Source organism: Poecilia reticulata, linkage group LG9 (genome assembly GCF_000633615.1).
Source record: "Poecilia reticulata strain Guanapo linkage group LG9, Guppy_female_1.0+MT, whole genome shotgun sequence".
Classification (NCBI taxonomy): Eukaryota; Metazoa; Chordata; class Actinopteri; order Cyprinodontiformes; family Poeciliidae; genus Poecilia; species Poecilia reticulata.
The window spans coordinates 24,646,275-24,654,280 of record NC_024339.1 but is presented as its reverse complement, the minus strand read 5'-3'; the positions used below and the strand labels follow the sequence as shown (position 1 = coordinate 24,654,280).

The 8,006-nt window shown below is 38.7% G+C and overlaps 1 long non-coding RNA gene across 1 annotated transcript in view; it reads right to left on the bottom strand.

Annotated features, from left to right (window-relative positions):
• Positions 1 to 1,230: 1,230 nt before the first annotated feature.
• The window catches only part of LOC108166550 (uncharacterized), a 39,148-nt gene continuing 32,372 nt past the window's right edge, over positions 1,231 to 8,006 (bottom strand). Inside the window, exon 2 of the long non-coding RNA XR_001776901.1 lies at positions 1,231 to 1,695. This is a non-coding gene — a long non-coding RNA (uncharacterized LOC108166550). The remainder of the gene's footprint in view (positions 1,696 to 8,006) is intronic.

The following is an 8,006-nucleotide window of genomic DNA, read 5'->3' as shown; positions in this document are numbered from 1 at the left end:
GTGTGCGTGTGTGTGTGTGTGTGTGTGTGGGTGTGTGTGTGTGTGTGAGCATTGTCCTATCTCTTTAAAATAAAAGGTTGTCTTTAAAAGCTTTTGGAAAGCATCCTTGTTGCCCACCTCTGTTAGTTCTTGCAATGTATATTCACATTGCATAAACTAACAAAGTTTTCCAGTTGACGAAAACCTACTGACGAGTTTTCCATTCCAGTGCTCGACTGAGGATAAACTGTCCAGCCCAGAGGTAATTGTCAAACCACTGATTTCCAAAAATCCCTAGCTAATTTTTCATGGAATTGACAAAAATGACAAAATTATTTTAAAAGATCATTCCCTCAGTGTGAGTCCAACAGTGTCTGCCTCCTCCCCAACAAAAAGCAACAGGGTGGACTGCCCTCTAGTGCCACCGCCTGAGTGTGACACAGTGTGGAAGAAGGGGGGGAGGGGTATCAACATATGCAGCATTAGCATAGTGCCTGCTTCTGCATTTCAGCGCCGGCCAATCACAGAGCCCAGCGCTAACTCGTTCATACATCAGGCGGAACAAGGTGGCGAATGCAAATGCTCTGGGATCAAGGTGTCTCCTTGGTAGTGGTGCAGCACTTGTTTCCTCCCTTTCATGTTAAAATGATGACAGTAATAATGTGTCCAGAGAACGGGCCTCGGATTGAGCCAGTGGAAGGATGAGAGTAGATGGGATCTTTTGATATGGAACGCTGTGTGATGTTGTTGTCGTTTATGCAGCACTCCGGATGACCGTTCATTAGGAGGATTTTTGGCACTTTAGTGAATGCGGGACTTAAACTAGAACAAAGGTGCTGCAGTGTGCACATAGTGTTGCCTTTTTAGGGGGGTTTCCTTTTTTAGGTATCTCCAATGTCAATATAATATCAATAAAATAAATATATATTTTTTTTAAAAATCATATTGTTCTACTCATACACTTTAAGAAAAATGTGGAACTGGCAATTGCTTTTTTCCCCCACTTCTCTCCTCTACATGCTTCAAGCTTGTTGGAGCTCATTTTCACTGTTATATCTTATTAGGAAAATAATGCAACTTGCATTCATGTAGTAGTTAAACCTCTGGTTCACATAGCTTTAAAGCCAGCTGATGTTTCTGATTTATTCACGTTGTCAGGTGTCTCAGGAAACTGTGAAATAGAACACATATAAAACTAATCTTAGTTCTATAGACCAGCTAAATTTATTTGTCCACCTGCTGATTTTTAAAAAAAATCTAGATAGATTAGTTCATCAGCTTAGTTTACATACAAAGTTTTACCTTGTTGATATTGGTAAAGGAACACATTTACAATATTTGTTTTCCTCTGTTCATATCTTTGGTCTTGCCTCACAAGAAACAAATTACTTCTTTAATATAACTTAAATAGTTATCGTTACATCAAAGCAATGCATCACATTTCCTTGAAAAATAAAATCATCTTCAGAACATTAGAAAAAATCTGAATGGGTCAATTGCCCTAATCCTGATTATAAGTGAGAAGGTCACACATTGATCCGCCGCCGCCTCAGACATTGTCTTTGACCTCTCACTGCAGCATGTCAGGGGAGAAGTGTTGGCAGGTCACTGCAGTCCTTTGGAGCGGTCCCTTGGGAGGCTGACCCTGGACACTCAGAAACAAGCCTGTCGCGCTGCAGACACATGTTGATTGTCCGTTCCCTCCAGCAGCATTCTCTGTTGGAAAGACATGAGAGTGTAAATTGTTTTTTGGGGTGGGGGTCAGATACATCAAGGACAGATTAATGTTCTTTATATTTAAAGTTTGGATGCTTTTTGGTAAATTAACATCGCTGCAAAAGCATTCATGACCCTTAAGGTTTTTCACATTTTTTGATGTTACACACACAAACCTAAACATATTTTGTTGTGGTTTTGAGTGATAAAAGTATAAAGTAAATATGTCTTCCAGGTAATATTATCCAGTTTTGCAGATTTATGAACTGGAATTTTTGCACATAAAAAAAAAACATAGAATAAGTTCATTTAAACTGAACAGAGTGTCTGTAAAAAATCATTTTTTAATGTGGTTCAGCCGAAGCCACATTAACTCATGGACATGCTTTGATCAAAATCATTCGATTTTATCCTTAGCTGGATTTTTAAGATTGCAGTTCTGCTTGAAGGTGACCATCCACTAATGTCTGGAGTTTTTTGCAGACTCTGGCAACACTGACATCTGTCTAGCTTTATCCATTTTCCCATCAACTCTGATCAGCTTCCTGGTCCTCGCTGAAAAAAGGCATAAAGCCGATGCCACTATGTTTCACAGTTAGCATGGTGTTTTTAGGGTATGAGCATTCTACCACACTTAGCGTTTTGCATCTAAACCAAAATGTTCAATTTTGGTTTCATTTGACTAGAGCTCATTCAGTTTCATTTTTAGTCTTTTTGTTATGTGTCTTATGGAAAACTGCAGAGGGCAAATCTTTCTGCTTTATTCCAGTACTGAATTTCAGTGCTTTATGCCCCCCTGGAAACACTTTCAGCTTAGGTGGGCAGCTTTGCTTGCAGTTGTGCCATATTCTTTCCATTTTCATACAATGGATTGAACTTCTCCACAGCTTGACCTGTTTGTCTTCATGCTGCTGTTTGTTCACTAATGTTCTCCAACAAACCACTGAGGGCTTCATACTGACAGTCTTTTTAGCTGACTTCAGAGAGTTTTCTTTTTTGTTTTTCTTTTTTTAAAAAAAAAAAAAAAAAGCTTGAAAGATATATATCATTTTATTTCCTCTCCATAATTATCCACTGCTTTGTGTTGGTCTGTCACAAAAACAATCTAAATTATATAGTTTCTACTAAAGATAGTAGTTGTGATGTGAGAAGTATAAAAAATGTTCCATAAGTATTAATTCTTTTGCTAAGCATTACACATTTGTGTGTGTGTGCAAAATTACCCTTTTTAGGCATACTCTTATATGCACCAGAGACTTTAAATGATTGAATAACATAAAAAAACTTTTTACCTTTATAATATTCCACTGAAGAATATGAAAGAGGAATATCTAAAGAAAAAAGGAGCGCACTCATAACCATCAACTTTGTTTTTAAATGAAAGATTGAAAATTACATTTCACTTCTCGAGCGTTAGAATGAAAACGTAATATAAAAATAAGACATTTCCTTTTATTATTCTCTCAAAAGGGCTATTATCTGGTAAAGGTGAATGCATCCCAAGCAAGAAAAGCAACTATCATTCATCTTCTGCAATGCATGGCTGTAAATTATGGCATTATCTGCACTGCCACAGAAAAGAAAGGCTGAGATGAAGAGGGGGTGTTGAAAATAAAGAAAGTGATGTTGGGTAAAAAAAAAAAAAAAAGACAAAACTCCTCTACATGCACACACCCTTCAGTCAGTGAAAAAAGATTAGGCTCGGCCTCATCCGGTGGGGCCTGTCAGATTTATTTCCAGCATCAAGGAACTCTTCCCCTCTCTTCCAGTCCATCTCCATCAGAGCTCTGCCTGAGCTGCTGTGTGGCCAGAGCTGCTTTGGATGGAGGCTCGGGGTAGAAACTGGAGGAGGTGTGTCTGTACATTCACGAGGATGTTTTGGGAGGAGGCAGTAAAAAAAAAGCCGAGGTAGTTGCCAGGGCACACGGGGCCCCGTGGCATTCTGCGATGTCTGGGATCCCGGCGTGCACTGGGAGCACCAGTCACCAGCGGAGGTGAAAAGCAGTGTCACCATGATGAAAAGGGGCTTTCCCCCCCCACCACCAACCCGTCTTCAGATCTGTGAGAAAATAATGAAAAAGACAGACGGATACGGGGAGACGGCGAAGGAGAGAGTTTTAGGGAGCGTAAAATCGCTCTCACTGTAGTTCATGTCAATATGTCTCACATTTGAAATCCTTATTATAAATTGGGGTGTGGAAAAAGAAAGGGGGATGTGTTTTCATTGTTCAGGGACATGTGCTGTCTCACACACACTGCTCCCCTTGCCCAGACGCCTGTGCCACACCACCTACCTCTGTCGTTCTGCAATGTGTAACCTAGCAACTATTTAATTAAAATAGCATCAGCAAGGATAGAGGCTTTTTTCCCTCCTCCCTTGCAAGGATTTTCTCCAATCTCAATACTTCGCAGCGCAACATGAATCAAAAGTGACGCTGTGTCTGCCACTATATTGTGCCCCCCTTCCTTTGTTTCTGCGTTTGTGGCGGTTTCCACAAAACTGACTTTCTTTGCTGACGGACAAAATGCGTTTGAGTGACATGTAAAGTGGATAAAAATGTACTGAAAACATCAATGTCTTTATCAATAAATGTATTTTTAATCTTGCTATTGACATGGAATTTAGAGCAGACACCAGTAAAATGCCAAGATTTCCAACACATAAAAAGAAATCAAAACAAAGTTCACAAATGATATGTAAGGTGGAAGAACAGGTGGAACATGTATTATAAAAATGATATATCTAAAAAAAAAAAAACATTATAGACACAGTTCTATACTTGTGCATGTTTCGGTGAGCTGTCAAAATGTATATGTGCTTTTTAGAAGTATAACAAAAATAATCAAGAAGCTTGTTCAAAAGCGGAGCTCCACTTGCAATGAAGTTCAGAAAGACCAGGATTCATAAGCTGCAGTTCTTACATGAAAACTCTAAACAATGCATTCAACCACAATGTTGACTGTGAGAACTTGCTGCACACAGACTCCACTGCAGAAGGAAAAGCATTTCGAAGCTGCCTTAAAGTTTGCTGCTGAACATTTGAACATTAAGCCATTGAAGTACTGGTAAGAAATGGTCTGGTCAAAAGAAAGTATTAAAAAAATACATAAATACATACATAAAGTTTGGAGACGGGAACGTCATACAGTCGGACTGTCTTTAGCAATACGGTACTGCAATTCCTCATTAAATTGAATTGAGGAAAAATGTACAGGGTTAATCAGAGGCCTAAGATGAACCAGGGTGATTTTTTTTTTTTTTTTGCTCAAGACATTGATACAAATAAACAGCCAATCACAGAGGAACAAAACTGCTGGAATGGCAACGGCAATCATCCCAATTGAAAATTGATGGAAAGAATTCATGATCAAATAGCATTGAAAATTTGAAGACAATTTGTGCTGAAGAATGGGTCCAAATCATGCCTGGACTAAGCGTGCGAACACTTTCTCCATGCATTAGTCCTCCTCAAGCTACCATGACCAAATAAGCTTTAAAAAAATCACTGTGTGTCAATTACTTAGCCCCTCTGCCATTTATATAATTTCTTTTTAGGTTTGAATTACTTGGGTTGTGCAGCGATATCTAGTATTATTTTTTGCTAATAGCTCTATTAGAATGAATTTCATGTGTTCAGCACTTGTTTTTACCACCGTATGTAGGTTGATGCTAAATGCCAGACCTTAGTCTACAGCAGAGTTGCAGAAACAGGGCCGTCGACCTCTGTCCTTCAGAATACTCAGTCAGAAATGATAAAACGCTTCCCCTTTGTGCTTTTCTCCTCCTACTCCTCTTGTTATTTGTCTACCCCCCTCATGGCTGCATTTTTTTCTTCTTTGTATGCCAAAACACAGTACCTCCTGTTCCGACCTGAAAGGAGTTGCCTCTCACCATGCTCTACATGTGTGCCAGGCTCGGGCAACACGGAGCAATTAGAGGAAATGTGAAGCAGCTCTACATGTCAGCGTACGCCACACTCACTGCCACTCAAACTGCATCTATGGGAAGCAAACAATGGAACAATGTTCTAGTTTATAGCCGTCAAAACAGAAGGCCCTGGTTGCTGTTTCTCTTACGCCTTTCGCTAGACCACGTCGATACCCTAATGTGTCACACAGAGTGGGGAAGTTAGCTGTTCTTTTCTTGATTTTCTGTAATGTCACATTGCGCCTTTGTGCAAGTCCAAAGAAGTATACACATAGAACCTTTTTTATTGCTCTTCGTACGAGGAACTCTGTCAAACAGCGACGCAGTGAAAGTCATGGTAAATGGATGATTCAACATTCAAATGGGTACATTACAGGGTTCACCTCTGTCTCAGGCACCTTCATGCTTTCTACCAAAAGAATTTCACATTTCCGCCTCTTATAGCCTTCTCACCTTCGTTTCTCATTGTCTCCATTTCCTCTGCAGACATCACATTTCAAACACAGACATTTAATGCCAGCAAAAAGGAAAGAGAGTTAGAAAATGTAAAATGGATCCAATCACATAAAAGCTTCTGTCTAATAGTCACTCAGAAAATCACTCTCTACCCAATTTGAGAGGGTACTGCCACTAGACCCTTCCTTGTGTGATCTTTTCAATAAAATGTATCAGTGATGGAAAATCCTCTTGATTTGAATATATTCAAACTTGAGCATGAGTCTGACTTCTGTTGAATTGGAAGCTAAGCAGATCTGCATACAGTCACATTTTAATTTTAAATATATATTTTTTAACTGTTGCTTGTTTTTTATTCTGTTACTTAATATTAAACTACATAATGCACCAGTGAAATAGTCAGAGTCCTGCATCTTTCAATTTTTTGCTTTATCTTTATTGCCTCTGAAAACAAAAAAATCTGATTTTATTTTCTGATTCACCAAGACTGTTATGCATCAAGACTAAAAACTCCCAACATGTTTTATCTAATAATGCATCTGTGAAAAGAATTAACTTTGATTTGTTTTTAAATCAATAAAAGTCTAATTAAGCTTAGGCACATATGTTTTAATACATAAAGTGTCTTTTTTTTTATTCTTTCAGTTTCTTTTGGAATAAAAACTGCTCTCTATAAAAAGTTAAAAAAAGTAAAACCTACAGCACGTGTTCTCCTTTATGTGTCACAGTAATTCAGGAAAAAAATTGGAAGCGTCAAAAACAGAATAGACAAGTCAGACGTCAACAAAAACTGCCTGATTAGTACATCCCTACTTAAAAGTCTTTGTTTTACGCTCTTATAATAAAGAAAATACCATATAAATTATTGTTAAAAACACAAACTTAGTAAACGTATAACGCTAAAAAATTTAAACTGAAGATAAAAAATTATCTTTTTTTTACTTTTAAGAAAATTTCCACATAACACCTATTTGAATTAGTTCTGCATTATCCTTTAAGTTATAGTCCATATAGCTTATGTAAATCTTTGAGAATGTGTGTTCACACAGTGATTTGCATAATGGCACATGATTTTGACAGAGAGAGGGACCCCTTGACATTTTTATAATGGCACTTTACAGGGTGGACAAGGTTGGGGGCAGGGCGGAGAATGCAAGGCAGTACTTGTGGAACCACATATACAGTAGGGAGGGACCTGTGGTGTGTCTTCCAGCCAAGAAGCGAGACAGTCACCCATAGTAAGCTACGGTTTTAAGAGAATCAGATTTCATAGTGGGACTTACTTGGTGAACATGCACGTAATTACCGTATTTTCCGCAATATAAGGCACACTGGATTATAAGGCGCACCTTCAGTGAATGACCTATTTTAAAACTTTTTTCATATATAAGGAGCACCGCGTTATAAGGTGCATAGAATAGATGCTACAGTTACAGTTTCCACCTGTTCCATAATACGGGACATGATTTGATCCGTACTCTACAAATGTGGATGTTGGCTGCTGCCGCAGTCTCTGTCTCTTTTCCCCAGCGTTCTGACAACTATCCCAGCATGCACAGCGCGCTTCTTCTTCTATGGGCGAAAATGAAGTCGGCGGCTGCTTACCGTAGTTGCTAGACCTGTTGTGGCTCAATATTGGTCCATAAATAAGGCACACCGGATTATAAAGCGCACTGTAGGTTTTTGAGGAAATTGAAGGTTTTTAGGTGCGCCTTATAGTGCAGAAAATACAGTACATGTCTGAGTTCATTGGAAACATGAACTAATTTCTCTTTTCTTTAAATCAATTGATTTACTTTTTTTATCACGTTACAATCATTGACTCCCTACTCCTCTAGGTGTAAGAGTTAGCCTCTCCCAGATTTGCACATCTACACCAAACCTCAGTGTCAGTCAGGAGAAAAGCATCTCCACAGTATGATGCTGT